We start from the raw sequence: 20,702 nt of genomic DNA, 5'->3' as shown, positions 1-20,702 counted from the left end.
GCAGCGGTAGACCTCACGCTATAGGCGACATATGGCGGTAGACCTCACGCTATAGTAGCACCAAACAATCAATATTCCTAAAATTAGTCTCATATAATAGTATGTATGTTTCTGATGACAGCATGTGTAATCTACCCGTACATCTAAACCCACAGATGTCAATAATCTGATCAGGTGACCAAATGAGAATGTTATTAAACAACCTTTTTTATTTTTTAAAAACTGGAGTTCAAACACTCCTCACATTTTATCCAACATCAGTATTTCACTTATTTTTTACCTTTAAGCCTAGTTCTTGCAAAGAAAATTATTACTCCATAGTTTTTTGTTAGCAGCATGTTTCTTGTAGTTTAATGTAAAGCATAGTACCATCTAAAAATAAATATCCCAAAATGCACATAAAGAGAACATCTGCCCATCCCACCCCCTCAAACAAATGTGAATGAGCATGAATCAACTTTCTTATAAGAATGTATTTATCTCTTAGATTAAGGGTTGCATTAAAAATTCCAGCTTAAGCAAAAAAAAAAAGAAAGATTAACAGAAATAATTAATTTTATGTGAGGTGGTTCAGTCAGATGCTGTGATGAAAAACAGTACCTAACATACAATAATTACTTTGTACTTTTCTTTCCATGAAAAATACACACTTTGATAAAATAATCAATAAAACTATTTAGTAACACTTCATTTGTATCACTAAAACTTGCTGAATGAAGCCTATAAAAAAAAACGGTTAATAGTATCTATTTAATCCAACCTACTATTATCGCATGACTGGCAATACCAATACTTGGGTAGTTAACAACAAAATGAGACAATAATTTTTTCCTAATTTGGTTAATTGTAATGCAGAAAGAATATCACTTCTTTCATGGGCATGAGAACAAAAGGAAAATCTCAATCCTGAAACAAGATGGGGTTTGGGGGACCATAGACCTCCAACGGAGTCAAGGGGCAGCACCTCTTATGGTGATTCAGGAGGAAATGCCCCCATAAAAAAAATAAATAAAAGATTTTCAAGAAAGTAAAATACCATGTTTTCCTGGTCATAATTTTCTAAAAACCTACTAAGTATCTAGAAAAAAATATATATTAAAACAAGTTATGACTTCAGTCTTTTCAGTTCAGACTCAACTAGGAAGAGAGATTGAAAATGTTATTTAGGTATAGTTCTGATGTAAAAGTTAAAGATATGATAAACATATGCTCCAGGTGGCAATACTTGTAGTGATTTCTTAGAATATATTTTAAATATTGCTATATATGTAAATCCAACACAATCTGAAACAGCTTATCTGCATAAGTCAAAGAATTAATAAATTTATTAATGATAATTTAAAGTTTTCTATTAATCCAACTCTCAATAAATTGTCAGATATTTTAAGAACTTATGAAGAATGAAATGAATTGGCAAATTTCTGTTTCACTGTCCCATCTTGGTTTTCTTAGCTACCTTATCTGCTCTCTCTCTCTCATGCAGTGTGTTTGGTGAGCACATGTTTTCATTTTATTTCAAGCCTTTTTCTTCTTTCTATCTTTTGTTTTCCATAACAACTTTCCTTATCTTTACTCCAGTTTGAGAGTCCCAGGCAAATAGGGTCATATATGTGGTCTTTTCTTTCAAAATACTTAACAGGCCCATCTTTTATGATGGTGAATTGAAGACAAGGATTCAATTCCCAGCTGACTAGATTTGTCATCCAATATCTCCTCCATTACAATGAAGCAATCCCCAATTATTTGGCCACAAAAGCAAGTCATAGCAGTAAGAGTTATCTTCCTTACATTTGGGTGAGACTAGATTCCAATCTACCATTTGTCCACTTTGACTAATTCAATATTGGTATCTGTACCAGTTTCTTCCGAAATATCTGGAAGCAAGAGGTCATTATTATAGACAAGACTCTTTCTCATATTCTGATTCTTCATCTTCTGACAGCACAATGCATATTAAAGAAGGGAGTATATTTAACAATCTTAGAATTACTGCATGATATTTGGCTGATGGGTCAAGGACAGAAATAGATGACAGGAGTTCATATGTAACAGGCATTTTCTGTTGAAGCATCTTACTACACTTGATACAGCCCTGTTTAACAGCCAATATGATCACCTGTACCAAATGGCCTTTGCTGTTTGATCTCTCAATCAAATGCTTAGCCTTCTTTCCCATCAACTCCTTGTTCAGCAGAAGTAATAAGCCATCAGCTAGGTTAAATTTTACAAATACAGCTGCTGTCTTTGGCAGCTCTTCCAGTTTCATAAAACAACCAGGAAATCCAATAAGATGTACCTGTTCATCATGCAGAACATGAATCACTGGTTCCTTGGTCTGAAACAAGAGAAAATACTAGGTGCCATAATGAAATTTGTAGTTGCCATGGTGACCTGGCATTTGTTGAAACCTGGTTTAACGGTATGCACATTTTTAAGTGAGTACCAGATCTGAAGGAAATACTTGAACTGATCTATGAAATACTAAAAATACACCATGCCTGAATTGTTCACCCCACATAGATTCTTTTCAGTATGCAACCTGGCTGTTGACACCACCATTTTTATGGATTGTTATATATTGTTCTACTTTGCCTGCATCATGGACAAAAAGAAAGCAGATAGATATAGGCACATATATCTAAGAAATCATAAATAGAAAGGAGGTATCAACATTTAGGAAAAGCTGCAAACCCTGAACTTCAGAAAAAAACAGTTCATAAAAGATAGCAAAGAACACAAAGAAAAGATTGTGACAAACCTTTCTTTCAACAAAAATGTTGTTGTGTGCAGACACTGCAGCGTCACAACACTTTAAGGAACATGCCAACCCATTTTATTTATGCAAAGGGTTGTGCTAAATAGAACTCGAATCTAGAATAGTTATGGACTTCTTGGAAGTCTGTAACTATTTTCACATTCTTTGAGTCCTAAATCAAACTTTTTCTGGGATTTTAATGACAGATTCAGAACTTCATGTTTTTCAAGAATGAAGCATTGTGGTTGCACAATACATTACTAATTTTTGTGCCATTTTGTTTTTCTTCTTTCTCTCAATTACACCAATCAGTGCACATGTTTATACTCAGACAGGACCAAAGGCAGTTAGTTCAGGCAATATTATCAAGTGGTTGTTGACATAATGTGATTGCTATCAGGCAGTCTTGCTGTGAAAGTAAATAAATATACACTGGTGCCTTGATTGTCTGTGTTGGTTAGTCCACTGTTTAATATAAATAAATTTTTCATTATACTTAAATCACATCATGATGAAAAATTATAAAAGTTGTTACAATCATAAAAGCCAAGTGTTGGTCAGTCACACTTGATTTCTCCAAATTTCGTGAGTTACGAGTCCAATTCCACTTTTTCTTAATAATACTAATTTTATTGCCCATTCATATTTTAGTTGAATTTAATTGCTAACATAGGCATTAATAGCTCCAAAATTTTGGCACTTTTTCTGCAATAGACATGGAAGTGCATTAACACCCTATAAACGCCTGTAAGAAAATAAATAAAAAATTCACACAAATTTCTGCTTAGGAATTATAATGAAAAAGCTTTGTTAAAACAAGCACAAACACAACCTGATCATGCATCTGTGGTTAAAGGATGCTTGCCATGCAGTATAGAACAGCAGACAAGAACTGTAGTTGTGTGGAATCTTTAAGAAATCTTAATGTGTATTTTGTGTGTTTTTGTATACAATGTTTTTAATCACTAATCAAATAAATTCAACCAAGCTACAAATATTTTGTATTCCTATCTTAACAGCTAAAAATAAAAGAAGTAAGGCTAGGTTTGGACTGGCTGACTTACAATTTAAATACACGCCAGATCCTGCATGCAAAGAACCAGGATATTATGCAACATCTGAACTTTGCAACCAAAATTAATTACTAAGCAACAATGTCCCCAAAACATGTAAATTATTGTCTAGAATTGTAATGGCACAATTATTTTGAGAAAATTTGAGGAAAAGAAAAAACTGCAGATAATCAAAGCACTAGTGTATCCTCCATTTCCCAGTAAAAACAGTAGTGAAGTTAGGTTAGGCATACCTGACACCTAAGTTTTAGAGCTGACTCGTAGATCTGAAAATATTTGTCGAGGCCTGCATTAAACAGCACCTCTAGGAAATGGATGAATACTGATGTAAAAGCCTTTGCTGCATTATGTACATGATGCACTGAGTCTCCATCTATGTCCAGTAGATGATTTGCCTTTTCACACAATCTGGTGTCCAATCTATTTCTTTCTTCTCACGGTATAATAAGAATAAAGCAAACTGACATTAAGTTGTGCAACGGCAACTGCCATTTCCTGGAGATGTCTTCAATTTTCTCAAAAAGTATACTGTAAGTTGACTCGGATAATCTTTGAAGAGTTCAGGTGTTGAATAAAAATTTCCTGCTTTTCAGAAGAGAAATAACTCGAAAGAATATTAACTACTTTTTAAGCTACTTGACCTACTCTCATCAATGTTCAAACTAAAATGATTCTGTCCGAGATGCTCATTCAATTTCATGTTAAAGAAATTACCCAAACAAAATTTCACTTTATAGGATACTGTCGTTCTGTCCACAGGAATTTGATACAAAACTTTAAGGTCTTTGGACATATCTTGGCCTAATTTGATCAAGTCTGGTACAACAAAAAAGCTCAGATCATGATCAACAACAAACCCCGAAAGCATGGCCTCCATATTAGTCATTTTCTCAACTTTTGGAATAACTGGTGATACAACTTCTTTCTCTACTGAGACTGAACCACTTGTCATGTGAAATAGAAAAAAAGGTATGGGATGTCATGAGGAAAAAAGACTGCTATATTTAGGAATATAGCATGATCACTGCATCTGCATTAGAATCTATTTAATCATGCACTTCTACTGTCTTAATTTTAAACTTTTTGTTGATACTTCACTATACTTCATAACATTAAAATATAATGTTTAAATATATATAAAATTTTTTAGGTCTGTATTGATAAGCATTAGCATTAGAATATGTAGTAAATAATATAAAAGCCATTCGTTTTTATTAAATCTAAGCTTGCCTTTCCAGAAGACTGGCGTCTTATATCTAACTTGCATGTAGATCCAAAAACAATGCATGTAACAAAAGCTCACTGAACATTAGGCACATGAGTGGCTCATACTTGCTTTCTGTGAAAACAAGGCTTAATGATCCTGAATAAATTTCATTTATGATCTCACTGATCAAAGCAAGATGGGTGATACCAGAGAAACCATCTTGCTGACTGACTGCATTATAAATTACACAGTTTTGGTTAATGAGAAAGAGATAAACAGAATCTCTTAACACAATGAGTGCTGTAATGTGGTGCCAAATACTCTATGAACATTTCCACTTAACTCAGTTTTATATAAATGTCACAGATGAAAATGTTAGGTTTTATGACCTCATTGAGGTACCTTATACTATGTGACCAACTGGTGGGCAGTAAATTAAAAATCCACTCTGAGCATGCCGAGTGACCCACTATTGGGATGCACTCTAACCCATCAGGTACTGTGACCCTCCAGTGGGTCATGTGGTGCATCACTAATAAGATGTTGTGACCCTCTGGTGGGTCACACAGCAGCCAACGTGTTAAGATATTTCATTAACTGATGAAGCTAGGTTTGATGATGCAAATACTGGTCATTAACAAAATTAAATACTGCTAGTATGAAAAGGAGACCTATTTTACTTGTTATCATAACTTGCATTACTGATAGAACATGTTAAATTTGTTTGTAAATGATATAAATAATAATTTGAATGACAAAATTTAAAAGAAAGTGGCAATTTGTTCAGAGTTTAGTTATTCACATTTCAGTTCGGTATCAAGTGATTTTTATGTAGATCACTAGATGCCTGTGGCCTGAAATCCAACTCAGCTTGCTCAGTTGGTAAAGCATGAGGTTTTTTAATCTCTAATGTAATTTAAATTGTGAAATGAGGTTAATCTAAACCTCTTTGACTAATTTTGCTCACATATTCTAGTTTTTAAAGATGGGGATGTATTTTTTCCTTTCATGCATGAACTTCACACAGCAGTCACCAAGGCCTAAACTTAAAGAAAACCTTGTTTTCTGTGAAACTCAATTTGTCGCCAATTTTTAGTAAAACTTGAATCTGTTACGCAAATAACCGAACTCTTAATCTTATTTGGTACCTGGCTGACAAGGGAATAGCCTCGGCCAATGTAAATTGTATTATTAGTTACTGCAGTGTCTTTACCACGTCAATAAACATCCCATTATCGGTGCTAATAGTAAAACTACCTTTTACTACCTTGAATGCTTTGTACAGTGATTACAGTTACATATGCAATAATTGATTAATTCCGATTGCTAGCCGATCACTAACTAACTTAATCAATAACAGTAACATGCCCAGACATCAATCTTAGGCTTAACACTCACATTAATACTTTAGGTTTTCTATAAACTATATAGATACGTCAATAATCTACTATACGAAATCTAACTCCTGCGAGAATATGCCTTACCTTAAACTTTTTCGTTGATACTTTGGTATACTTTATAATGTCAATAAACGTAGGTCTAACACGTTAACTAACAACATCTAACACTAACAGTAAACACAGCGTTTACTGTTATATTAAACTCACAATGAAACTGGAAGTTTTCACCCATTTAACATAATCACCCACTGGATTATATATTTATAATACTTAATAGTTTAATTTCCTATCTATATACATAGAATTTGACTAAAACGAACATTATTTTTAGGTAAAACTTTAAATGCATTCAACAAACATTAATTTCATAAAATAAATATACGAAACTAAAATATTTAAAAGACGACTCGGTGTGTGTATTTTCACATTCAAGTATAAAAACATTGATAATACGGATAGGTAGGAAAGATGTTGGGTTAAAACTTAAAATGTATTCTTGTTTGCGAACATTAAATGAAATGATAACCATGGAACAAAAATACTTATGTAGAGCCAAAATCTAAGATAACTATAGTAAACAACGCAGATTAGAGTATAATATACCGTAAGTGTCATGTAAAGATGGAGTTTAAAATTTTAACCGTATATTAGGTTAAGCCTAACAATGTGTTACTGTTATTACTATTATTAGTGTTACTGTTAGTAAGTGAGTAATATTATTAACAGAGGAATCTTTACATATTGCAAATCATGACAAGTTAAGTCAAGCTTTCAATTAACACAATAAGTTGAATAACATTAACAGTGTTACACTTAAGTGTTACTTCAAGTCAACATCTACTGTTATTGTTAATGACAGTGTCAGTACCTGTTATGGTGTAAAGCAAATTATTGTGAAGGTATTATGTCATCTGCCTAAAGTTCCAATTTATCATTTTTTATTGACATGCTGTTGACTGGATTTGGGCAGACAAACACCTATATCATGAGTATATGTATATTTATATATTGGTTTATGAATTATGTAATACACACCACACAGTTTAGTGTATGGCTTTTTTTTAATTCAATGACTAAAGATTATTTGTTAATAATTTTAAAGTTTTGTTTGTGTGTTTTCAAATAGAAAATACTTCTGTATACTAAAATGCAGAACAATGTAGAGCATGAAGAGAGCTATCATTTGATATATCACTGACCCTTATTGGTCAAGCAACAACTTGCTAAATCCTGTTTTTTGTTCTAACATTCACCCATTTGTCTCCATAAAATGATGAAGGAAAGTTTAGTGATCATATTGTAGCCAGTTTACAACTAATGGGAGTACAGTTGCTTTGAAATACAAGTCAGCATGTAATAGTACTGTAGACGTGTTTAATTGGTTGCTTGATGTACAATAAATTTAGTTTTATTTATGGGAGATTTATATATTTGCAACTGCAATTTTGCATTCACACTCTTCTCGCTGGGAAGATGGTCAGGTGGCATGAAGGGTCAATTTACAGGTATAATTATTAATTGTTTTCATTATTTATTAATTACATAATTCAAATTGCAGTGTAAATCTTCTCATTTTTGACTGTGGAATTCAATGATGTGTAAATTTCTTTATTTTCACTGTTTAAAAGTCAACAAAAACCCCTACTTTAATTAACTTGTATTAAAATTGCTTGTTGTAGGGGAAGTTAATATAAAATTCACTCTCACTGATTAGAACAATATCACTGTGCTGAGATCACCCAGGGTTCAAACTTTAACCCTTAACCAGAAATAAAATTCATTATTTTTAAATACATTAAACCAGAGTAAGTGTAGCTCTTCAAATCTATATACCTATCCAAAATGAACCAGTGCTAATTGACTACCAGTTTTGTAATTCAGTATTTGTAAATAATCGTGATTGCAATTGCGATGATCAATTATTCTAAAGAGATGACTTCCAAAAAAATGTCAAAAAATACAAAAAATAATAGATCACTTGGTGTCCATTAACTCAAATGTTATGAGATGTCATGCAAGATAGAATAGTAATCTGAAACCAAGATTTGTTTTATTAATAAATAAAAACATCATAAGTATCAAACAGTTTGTGTGTCTGGTATACTTATATATATCTAGAAATGATCAATTACTTTGTAGTACTGACTGACAAGTTTTTTGTTTTTTTCTGACTAAAATTGGATGCTTGCTGTGCTTGTGAAATTATTCTAATGTTTCTAATAAACAACAACACTTACCAAGCCATATGAGATGCATTATGGGGAGGGGGGGGGGTGTATTTCTCCCTGAACTACATATCCCAGAGTGGCCTGAAATGCAAATACACGCAGTTCTTATATAATGAAATCAGTCAATAACCTGACCTGCTGATGTTGCTGGAAATAAAGATAAAGTAATACCCTACAGAAGTTCACAAATGTAATGTATTTATTTAACACTTATTTTTAGTGCATGGTTCAACATTGAAAAGATAGAGATTTTTTTTCCTGTTAGCCCTGTAGTTAAGATATTGATGAGCTCATTGCTTCTGAGATCTTTTCTGTCAGTTGACACACCTACTATGCAGTTTTATGTACTAATCAAATCACAATGTAGATATTAAATAATAATTTAAATAAACTTTGATATATATTTTATAATTGAAATTTTAATTAATTGCTCATTACTAAAAGCACATTTACTTACGACTAGCTTAAGCATAAATACCATGTTTAAACATTAGATGAATTTTTCTACATGCTTATAACTCTGTCAGTGTAACATTTGATTATAATAAAAAAAAATGTTTTCTCAAACAGCAAATATGTATATGAAACTTTCAGGGCTTTAATATTTCAAACCCAAAACTATGTGACATTTGCATCACAGCTAAACTTTCAGTAGAAGGTGTTAGGATTTTATAAGAAGTTACACTTGATTCTTTCTATTTTTCATCAACACCAATGCAACTTTTAAACATTTATTAATACCTTTTTTTTTATAATTGTAATTGCATAACTTTACCTCTCTCAATATTGAAACTCACTTGTGTTTAATAAAAACATTTTTAATACAATCACTCATTAATCAGCATTTTTAAGTATCTTAGTTATTATTTGTAAATTTTAAAATGTTACAATTAGTATCTTGCTACTTAAAGAAATATCTAAATCATTAAAATAATTATACATATAATGAACAATAAATGTTTCCCAAACAGAACCCTAAGAGAGACTATTAACAATCTTCTTCCATTCATAAAAAATACTTGTTTATCACTTTTCTATACTTGTCATCACTAAGCCAATTGTATATCCATTATTTAATTCCTTCATCAATTCTGTATGCTCCAAACTTTTTGATATTATTTAATTTGGTGAGGTACTTTATCCATTGCTTTCTGGAGGTTAAAATAAACAACATCAACCATGTGGCTTTTTTGATAAAAGCAAAACTATAACTTACTGGTTTACTATCAGGGATTGAATTTAAAGTGGAATTTTGACTTGTGTTTAGTCCAAAATACAAGTCTTGTGCATGTATTTGTTTTTAAAAGGCTCTTGACATCAAGAAAATTCCTGATAATTTGAAGATTTCCAATGTGATTTAAAAAAATGAAATTTTCATGAGGCCTGATTTAGAATGTCATGTTCAGATTTTCTACATTAATATGATGTCTATCAACATGCTGTAAGGAGTAGAGAAGGGCTACTAGAACGATATTTGATGATATCTCGGGGCTAAGTGTTGGAACATATGCTGTTTTGGATTTTCAACAGTAACATAGATAAAGGATTGGTCAATAAAATTGTAGAGTTTGCTAATGATATTAAGATGTTGTTTGTTGCTGGCTATGAAGATACTGCTGCTTTGTAAAAGGATTTTGATCATTTAATAAGTTAGGCAAATAAATAGCAAATGGCTTTTAATTATAGTAAATGCAGGTAATGCATTTGAGTTATCATAATTGAAATTATATGTGTTATTGTGGTGGAAATTATCTTAATAGTGCTATGGAAGAAAAGGATCTTGTTATTTTGGTTGATCAGTGTCTTGAGCTATCCAAGCAGTATGTGTTGTTGCTAAGGGTTTTAGGTTGCATTTATTGATGTTGTGGAAAGGATGTCATGTGAGGACAGGTTAAAATCTGTAACTGTTTTCTCTTGAAAAAGAAGAGTTAGAGTTATTAAAGGAAATTATAGTATTGATACATAATTTTTTAATACTGAGAATGGTAGGACAAGAATGCTTTTAGGTTCAGTGAATGCTGTAAATTTAAGGGAGTTAAGGGAAACTTAATAAATATTTAAATGATCAGGACTGTATTTGAGTGTTTTTTTTTTTTTTAGGTGATGCATTGATCAACAGGCCCCTTGTCCTTAAATGTTTCGTTACTGTTAAAAGCAGACTTAAATATTTGTTTTGTTTAAAGTTTAGAAGAATTAAAGGTGATTTGGTTCAGCTTTTCAAAACTAGGGCAATTTGTTTGAGTGAAGGAATAAGAAAGTTGGAAATATGATAATGAATATTGGAGATAATATATTTAAGTTTTGGAAACCCAGCTGTACAATGTTTAGCAAAATTATTTTTTGAATTATTGTTAAAAATGTGTGTGTGTGTGGGGTGGGGGGGGTAGTATTGTCTTAATGGTGTTGTGTGTGTTCTCTAGTTTGTAGTTCTTTCTTCTAATTTGTTTTTCTTTATATATATATATATATGTGTTCCAATACAGTACTTCCTTCTTACAAGATTAGCTATTCTCATTCATTGCTGCCTCCTATATGTGAACCTTTTCTTTACGCATGCGACAAGCCTTCTGCTTCCACCTATAACAATCAAGTGATTCCAATGTGTGTGTCATGCAAATCATCATGTGTCACCTCTCCACCAATAGGAGTATAGTACACTCGTGTGACTCCCTCTATGAGCCTCTATCGCACTATCACTTCTCGTTTGGCAGAGCTTGTACTCGGATGTCTTTCTTTTGTCTTGCTTTCATTTTGAGCTGTAGTTATTTCTTGAAGTGGTTATAATTTTTTAACATACCCAGTTTTCTTGAACATTACATTAGTTCTATCTAATTCTAGTTGCCTTTATTTAACACATTTACTGTTGAAGCATGAATTCCGAAGACAATGTCACCACTTTGGGTGTCTCAATTTCGACAGGAGCTTTATCATAGGCTTCAGGTGTGGGTGACCCAATGGAAGATTTGTCTACATTTAGTCACAGGGAGATTGAACATTACATGGGTCAACCTCTATCACTTACTCCTGAACCCTGTTGAACCTGTGCAGGCTGATGAGGACTTTGATCACCTGTTTCCACTTCCTCAATTTGCCGTACCTTCTCATACCTTTCAATTTGGCCTTCCACAGTTTTGTTGGACTTCATTTCTCAGGTATGGTATGTTTTATCCCTTGCTTCTATTTGTCATGACCTACGTCCCTCCTTACTGCATGAACATTCTTCCCAACCCTATTTGGTTTTTCCCCCCATCCCCTGACATTTGGGTCCATGCTAAACAGTTCACCTGTCAGATACATGACAGCATTAGCATGCCTCATCTCCCACAGGCGTCGGATCAGTCTGCTCTTGCTTATCGCTGTGCAGACTGTCCTTATCTCCACAAGCAACTGTTGGGTTCTGTTTTACCCATTTGGAGGGTGGAATACTGAACACCCTGTTAGTTTAACCTATACCCAATTTTCCCACCTACGTCTTACTCTCATGACTATTTTGCTATCTGAAGCTTTTCACAGAAATCCTGAGTGGTTTTCTGGGGACATCCTATCCCTCCTTACCTCCATGTTGGCTCATTTGTCGTCTTCGGTTCTGGCTTTATATATGTGTTTTCTCTGTTGTTGGTACCTTCTGGATTGGGATGCTGTCTTATCAAGGGCCTGTTTACCTGCACCTTATGTCTATGTATGGCTCTGTTTTTATGGTGTTTCATCTTTGATATGCTCCCGGAGTTTTTGGAATCTTGGGTGGCATCAGTCCAACAAAAGTCTACCCTTTCCCACCAGGTAGCCTGCTTGTTTCAGCCATATCCAAGTGTGGCACCAATTCCAGTTCCCTGTCTTTCCCCTTCTCAACCCTTACCCATGCCTCCTTCTTGAAGTGCCACAACTTGTCATTTTTCTTGATGACGCACAATACGTTGCCAACAGTTCCAGTGACTACTCGGTGGGAGCTCGACTTGTGGCCTTTCTTCATCAATGGCACCCTTTCATCAACGATGTCTGAATTCTTTAAGTTTTGTCAGATAGATCGATATCCTATTTCTTGTCATACCTCCATTGTCCCCTGTACCCATTTCCTTCCCTTCATCTTGGGATCCCATTGTTTGTCAGCATCTATCAGAGACAGTACAGGACATCTTCGCTCAACAGGATATCAAACCTGTTGCCCATCATTCACCACAGTATTACTCCCATCTATTTGTTGTTCCAAGAAAACTGGGGACTAGAGGCCTGTCATCAGTTTCTCTTGCCCCAGTTTCTTTGTTCATCTCACCCATTTCACAATGGAGTCCATAAATCTCACCCTCCAGTTTGCATTTTCTCCAGGTTTATGGATGACCAAGATGGATGTCACTAATGCTTAATTGTATATTCCTGTCTTAGCATGTTCTCGTCCATATTTTCGGTTCATCCATCACGGGGTGGTGTTCCAGTTTTTCGCCCTACCCTTTGGGCTCGCTTCTGCACCTTATGTTTTCTGTTTGATGGTCAGGGCTTTTTCTCATCATCTTCATGCCCTGAGGCTGCATTTCCATTATTACATGGATGACTGGCTTCTTCTGGCCCATTCTGATTGGTAGGTGGCCAGTCATACTTGTCAGCTCCTTCAAGTGGCTGGTTAATCAAATTGTAGAAGTTCTACCTAAGTCCTACCCAATACTTTGTACCCATTGGGTGTCTTTTTCAACACTCACCTCAGTCTGGTCCAACCTTCTCCTCTCTGACTCCATTCTATGGAATTGTCAGTTTGTCATGCCCTGTCTGCTCCCTCACTTTCTTGATGTGAGATTCTGTCACTTTTGGGGATGTGGTCTTCTATGACACTGCTGGTCCTCCTAGGTCATGCATACATGCGTTTCCTACAGTGGACTCTGCACAATCAACGGAACCTTGCTAGGGATCTCTTGGATGCTCCTCTTACACTTCCTCCTTCCCTAGCAGCTGATCTGATTTGGTGGTTGGACAAGAATCACACATCGATGGGAGTCCCACTTCTTCCTCCTTGTCCGGATTTATATCTGTTTACAGATGCATCCCTTCAGGGCTGGGGTGCATGGGTATATCACCAGGAGGCTTCAGGTTGTTGATCTGTAGATGAGCAGTCATCCCATATCAACATCCTAGAGCTTCTAGCTATTCATCGAGCTTTGGATCACTTCTTCCCTCTAACCAGACATTGTCTGGTGATGATTCATTCCAACAATTTGACGGTGGAAGCATACATCAATCACCAAGGTGGCACCTGGTTGAGATCCCTCTGTTTTCATACGTTGTATCTCCCCTATTGAGTCCATGCACACCACATTCATTTAATTGCGTGTCATGTCCTGGGTGTTTTCAATCTAGTGGCGGATCATCATTTCCAGCCCACCAAGATCTGTCCGATGGAGTGGTCCCTCCATCCTCTCGTTTTCCAGTGGCTATGCAATCAGTGGGTTTTTCTCACATTGATGCATTTGCCCTCACTCTGAATCACAAGTTACCCATCTTTTAGTCCCTAGTACCTCATCCGCAGGCTTTGGCTATTGATGCCTTCAGCCAAGATTGGTCACACAAATTCCTATATGTTTATCCTCCTATCCGATTGCTTCATTGGGTGATTTCTCTGATTCATGCCACTCTGTACTGGGTTCTTCGGATAGGTCCCTATTGGCTGGCTCAACCGTGGTTTCCTCGTTTGCACCAACTCCAATTATTTTCTCCTGTACCACTTACCTTATTCCTCGATGTCCTTCATCAACCCCAGTCACCAGCTCTACATCTCGCTGTTCATGTTCTCTGTCTTTATGCCTGGCCTTTGTCTGGTCCTTGGTGAGGAGCTCTCTTCATATCTATCTTCTTCTTTATCTGGATCGTTCCTTCCTCCGGAAAACCTTGGTGGCTCAAGAGGGTAACTTCTCTTTTTTGCTTATTTCCCTCTATTTATCATCTCTACCTTCATCCCAATCTGGATAGACTTCTATGTCTGGTGCATGCCATTTTTTGCTATGTTGCCTGCATGGCTCTCTTCCGTGGTTCCCGTTCCCAACTCTTTATCCCATGGTAGTATTCTTCTTCTAAAATCTATCCCCTTCTACCCTCACCAGTTGGGTTCATCATTTGATACAGTTGGCTTATTCCTCCTTGTCCCCTGCCCACCGGAATTTGTTCAGAGTAACTTCTCATCAAATCTGACACCTCATCTTTTCCCTTGCTTCTCATCTTCATCAGCCTTTGGAGGAAATCCTGCAATCAAACATGTGGACCACCCCAACACATTCATCTCCCATTACTTACATGATATTGCGGTTTTGGCTTCATCGGTTTTCACCTTCCACCTGTGGCTGTTCTTCAAACTTTGGCTGAACTCTAAGACTAAGTAAGTCTTGCTTAATGCTTTATTTTATTTCAGGGGCCCAACCATCATACAGTTCATACATGGATCTTGCTCTGTGGTGAATGGTTCCTGACCAGTTATTCTTTAACTCTAAATCTACACTGTACAGTCATATTGACTCGCACTTTATCTTCTATGGCTTTGCTATGCTCACCTTTGAGATGGGGTGTTTCACAAGATCACTTGTAGGTGAATAACCTTGCGATTTTTGCTTATAAATTTACCTGTTCCGGACCATACCACCCATGGACTTCATAGGTAAAGCAGAAGGGGATAGCTGCCCATCCCTACCATACCTCAATTGAATAAATCAGTATAGTCTGCTTTTCAAAATAGGGTTTTGTGATCACCCATTGTACTGTCTCAGGTGATGACATTCCTCCGGACATTCTCTCCCTTTTTCTTTTAATGGAATATGGGAATCCTTACCACTTATCAGTTCCAAAATGCTGGGGTGGTCGATTGTCGAGGCACCCTCTTGAATGGATTCCACACAAAGATGGCTGTAACCATTCAGTGCAGAGTACGATGGTAGTGTTCTGCAGGTGTAATTGATGTAATATCCTCCAATTTTCAATAATAAATACAACAGAGTGAGACCTCGTAATGCAGTTCACCCCTTTGATTTGGAACCCTCATCTTACCCTTGCATGGATGTTGGTACCCCACAGGCAGGTTTTGAATTTAGAGTGAACCAATCAACGTAAGTCCTCACACAGGTTTTGGTTGTCTATCTTCCTCCCTTGATTTCCTCCATCTGTGTTGTGGGTCACAGCAGTGGTATGTGGGATTGTTCTGGTTCTATCCTTGGCTATCCATCACTCTCTCTTCTTACGGGGATTTTATTGGGATTGAGTTACAACATCTTATTCTTGTTAGGATCACTTTCCTATCACATTCTCTCCCACTTGGATGTGCTCCTCTCATTTTCTGCCCTGATAGCTTACACATTCCATAAATGGGTGAAGAGTATACCTGGGTCAGAAGTGGCGTGGTTCCCCTCTTCAAATCTTCCGATCTGACTCTCTCATCTATGGAGATATTCTTCGGAAGTATTCAGGAGGTACGCCTGTTCTTCCCTCGCACCAGTCCCTCCTCTTTATCAATGTTGGATTCTAGCTAATCTTGTGAGTGGAGGGAAGTTTGTTTGTTTTGTTTTTGAATTTTGCGCAAAGCTAAACGAGGGCTATCTGTGCTAGCCGTCCCTAATTTAGCAGTGTAAGACTAGAGGGAAGGCAGCTAGTCATCACCACCCACCGCCAACTCTTGGGCTACTCTTTTACCAGCGAATAGTGGGATTGACCGGCACATTATAATGTCCCCACGGCTGAAAGGGCGAGCATGTTTGGTGTGACGGGGATTCGAACCCACGACCCTCTGATTGTGAGTCGAGCGCCCTAACCACCTGACCATGCCGGGCCACAGAGGAAAGTACCGTATTGTAAGTTATAATTTTCCTATACTGAAAATGGATTTCCGATAGGTACTTTCCACTTCTCACACTTCCCATTCTTCCTCCTCACACAGTTCCAGTGCTTCTGTTTTCTGCCAAACTTCAAAGTGATAGTTTGGTAGAGGTGCATAGAGGGAGTCACATACATCACATTAGTGTACTATGCTCCTATTGGTGAAGAGGTGACACATGGACGATTTGCATGAGAGACAGGTTGGAATCCTTGATTCCAGTAGGGGGGGAGTAGAAGGCTTGTGGCATGCGTAAAGAAATGGGGTGCTACTATAGTGTGCAATCTACCGAGACTTTTACACTATAGCGTATGGTCTACTGAGACTTTTACACTTAGTTAAATAGACAAGTCAGGTCAGATGGGGTCTCTATGATCCCTCTGGGGTAGGGGGAATAGGGTTCGGTGGGTCTTGGTAGACTACGGATACTGCGGTAGACCGCATGCTATAGTAGCACCAGAAATGGTTCGCATATAGGAGGCAGCAGTAAATGAGAATCGCTAATCTTGTGATAAGAGAGAAGTACATTTTGGAAATACATTTTCAGTATAGAAAAACTCTAACATTTTGAAAACAGGTTGGTTTTAATGGAGAAGAAGAGTAACTTAGTGAGTCAAATGACCTTCTGTCACTATGATTTTTTTAAATTAATTTCTTAACTTTTAATATATTATTAACAGTGCAAGGTATATTTCTTGTGGCATAAATTAAAAACAAAAATACTGTATGACAGAAGGCCTTTTGGCCCATTAATGTCCAGAGTTATCCAACAGAAATAAAAGAATTCAAACTACCAATACAGTCTATATCATCTGGAAAATGATTTCACAAATTAATAAATCTAACAGGAGAATAAAGTTTACCTAATTACTAACCTTGATGTAGAAATGAATAAATCTAACAGGAGAACAAAGTTTACCTAATTACTTACCTGGATGTAGAAATGAATAAATCTAACAGGAGAACAAAGTTTACCTAATTACTTACCTGGATGTAGAAATTAATAAATCTAACAGGAGAACATAGTTTACCTAATTACTTACCTGGATGTAGAAATTAATAAATCTAACAGCAGAACAAAGTTTACTTAATTACTAACCTGGATGTAGAAATTAATAAATCTAACAGGAGAACAAAGTTTACCTAATTACAAACCTGGATGTCGAAACTAATAAATCTAACAGGAGAACATAGTTTACCTAATTACTAACCTGGATGTAGAAACTAATAAATCTAACAGGAGAACAAAGTTTACCTAATTACTAACCTGGATGTAGAAATTAATAAATCTAACAGGAGAACAAAGTTTACCTAATTACTAACCTGGATGTAGAAATTAATAAATCTAACAGGAGAACAAAGTTTACCTAATTACTAACCTGGATGTAGAAACTAATAAATCTAACAGGAGAACATAATTTACCTATTTACTAACCTGGATGTAGAAATTAATAAATCTAACAGGAGAACATAGTTTACCTAATTACTAACCTGAATGTAGAAACTAATAAATCTAACAGGAGAACATAGTTTACCTATTTACTAACCTGGATGTAGAAATTAATAAATCTAACAGGAGAACATAGTTTACCTATTTACTAACCTGGATGTAAGCTTTTGTATCTTATACTTGTTTACTCTAATATTTAGGATTTCATCACCAAACTTATCCCTTTACCATGGAAAGTTTGTCCAAGGCCTAAATGATTATCTATAATCTGTAAGAATCTAACTTATTAATTAATTAACTATGATTAGGAACTTTATTGAAAGTTCTGTAAGAGTAGATACACAACATCAAGAGGAGTACCCTTATCTAAAAAAGTAAAAGCCCTATCAAAACCTCCAACACATTAATTAGAGAAAATCTCTTTCTGAATCCATTCTGACAATATTGAATCAAATAGAGAATGACGAATAGAAGTGATACTACTGCTTACAATGACTGTAATTTATGGTGTGTCATCATCAGAAACTAGATGGCACCAAATGGTATGAGCCTGCACCTATTTAACATTTGATACTTTCCAGTTCTCAGTGATGATCTATCAAGTAAAGCCTTTGGCAGTACTATGTATATTTCTGTGGTCAGTTAAGTTACATTATAAATTTTCATGAAATATAAGTCTAGATTTTAAAAGAAAAAGTAAGTAGTGTAATATTGTGTCACTGAGAATACATTATTTTTTTTTAAGTTGAATTTTGTTTGTTATGTGTAATTATGAAAGCATTACATGATATTTATTTTATGTAAATTTAATATGAAATAAAAGCCGAATTTTTATGTTTATATTTCTCTAGGAACTCTTAAGATTTGAGCTGGTCAATGTACTGAATTACATCATTCATTAGGAAGAGTGAAGTTGAGAATTCAGGTAAGGTGAAGTGACTCAGTATACTGTGTCTACGATATGATGATTTGTATTAAGATACATGTGTCTAATAATACACATGTATTCTATTTTTTAAATATTTAAGTGTTTCTATTAAAATGTACACAGTGAAGTTACTTGTACATGTTATAATACATTACCATGTAATTTGTATATAAAAATATTATGCACATGTGTTGTGTTCAAGGCTTAGCATTGATTATGAAAATTATATTGCATTAATAAGATATGCTTGTACTACACTGTTATTTATCTTCATCTAGTTTTTATCTAATTGTAAATATGAAAGTTAAAAAAGCCAAGCTTTGCTAGTGATGAATTTTTAATTCTTACTAACATACTGAGAGTGAAGATAAGAAATATTCTCAACATACTTATATTAATTTTTTAAGACCTACCAAAATTGTCCACACAATAGAATCATGTTTATTTTTGTAAAAATATAAATATTTATATGAGAAATTTTATTGTTAGTTTAGTGCTTTGCACAGGAACAGTAGTAAGTTTTATGACATATTTTATTAGATTTTGTAATTTTTTCTGTTATTTAAATTTTAGTTAATTATATATGACATTAGTGCTTTTGATGTATGTTATGTAAAAATTAAATCTTTTTTCCTATATATTTTACAACCAATAATTTTAACATTTTCCAAAAATAGTTGTAGGAGTGGTTGATATTGGCATCAGTAGGTATGCTCTAGAAAAGAATGTCTAAAAAGTAAAAAAAAGAAAGTCAGTTTAAGAAGTTGCCCAAGGCTTTAGTTAACATTTTGGTTGTGAGAACAATACTCAAGGTGACATAACTATTGACATATAAGAAAATTAAAGATATATGTATGTATATTGAATGGAAAAAGCTGTAAGAATTGGTATTAATGTGTTAAGACTTTATGAAAATAATAGCTGTACTAATACCATGATACACTGTTATTTGTACCCTGAAGGGGGAACTTCCCTCAGTAAAAGAAAAAAACAAATCCTTTATGTACTAGAACAGGACCTAAAACGTGAAGTAAAACATCAGAATACACAGTAATAACATACTTAAGTATTGATATTAATTATGTTTACACATCGGTGATTTGGATTAGGTTAAGAATTTATGATGTGTTATTTGTTATTACTGATGAAGTATATTTGGTTATATTGTAGAAGCCTTAAGTCAACATTTTGATCATGAGGACAAGAATATATGCTATTATACAGAGGGTTGAATACATTATATTAAAAGTGTTCCGAAATGGTACTACCTTCGCTCCCTCACATCTCACTCATAGCTATCTTGACCTTCATTTGCTCTCTAGGCATTGGTAAACTTTTATATCCCTATATTTTTTGCATCATTGCAGTAATGTGCTGATCATGTAACCACCCTCCACCAATCCCATTGCACCCTGTATACTAGTGCAGGTAGCTCACTCTACTCTGGCGGCACAATCCTCACTTTCTTGATTGGCATTCTCGTGTATTGACACATGTTTTACGTTCTTCATGTGACTGCACAATTTTTGATTGTGCTGGATCACCAATTAATATCAGATTAAAGTTCAAGTTTCTACTCGTTTGTTTTTGAGATGTGTCTGTTTCCCAATTTCTACTTTGTTCATATGTATTCGGGTCTCTTATGACAGTTGATAATTTTCCTGCCATAAGTAGACAGCAGTTATAACACTAGGCCTCAGTTTCACGATATCTGCTGAGGAAGCACAGACTTTCGTTCATGGGGAGTTCGTGTCTTATGTTCGGTCGGCAATTTTTTCCTTTCAAGATAGGTATTGTTCTTTTTTCCCAGGAGATCTGTGCTAA

At 35.0% G+C, this 20,702-nt stretch overlaps 2 protein-coding genes across 3 annotated transcripts in view; one reads left to right on the top strand and one right to left on the bottom strand.

The window, feature by feature from the left end:
• Positions 1-6,676, bottom strand: part of LOC106464721 (serine/arginine-rich splicing factor 11-like) — a 41,783-nt gene extending 35,107 nt beyond the window's left edge. Inside the window, exon 1 of the mRNA XM_013924873.2 lies at positions 6,520-6,676. The gene's annotated coding sequence lies outside the window, so the exon portion shown is untranslated. The remainder of the gene's footprint in view (positions 1-6,519) is intronic.
• A 175-nt stretch (positions 6,677-6,851) lies between these two features.
• The window catches only part of LOC111087092, a 29,609-nt gene continuing 15,758 nt past the window's right edge, over positions 6,852-20,702 (top strand). Inside the window, exons 1-2 of one of the 2 annotated variants that reach the window (XM_022392492.1) lie at positions 6,852-6,894; positions 18,802-18,875. The gene's annotated coding sequence lies outside the window, so the exon portion shown is untranslated. Of the gene's footprint in view, positions 7,040-18,801; positions 18,876-20,702 lie in introns of both variants that reach the window. The other variant, XM_022392490.1, reaches the window with a different exon arrangement.

The sequence above is a fragment of the Limulus polyphemus genome, unplaced genomic scaffold, assembly GCF_000517525.1.
Source record: "Limulus polyphemus unplaced genomic scaffold, Limulus_polyphemus-2.1.2 Scaffold1726, whole genome shotgun sequence".
Lineage (NCBI taxonomy): Eukaryota > Metazoa > Arthropoda > Merostomata > Xiphosura > Limulidae > Limulus > Limulus polyphemus.
This window is presented reverse-complemented; position numbering and strand designations above follow the sequence as displayed.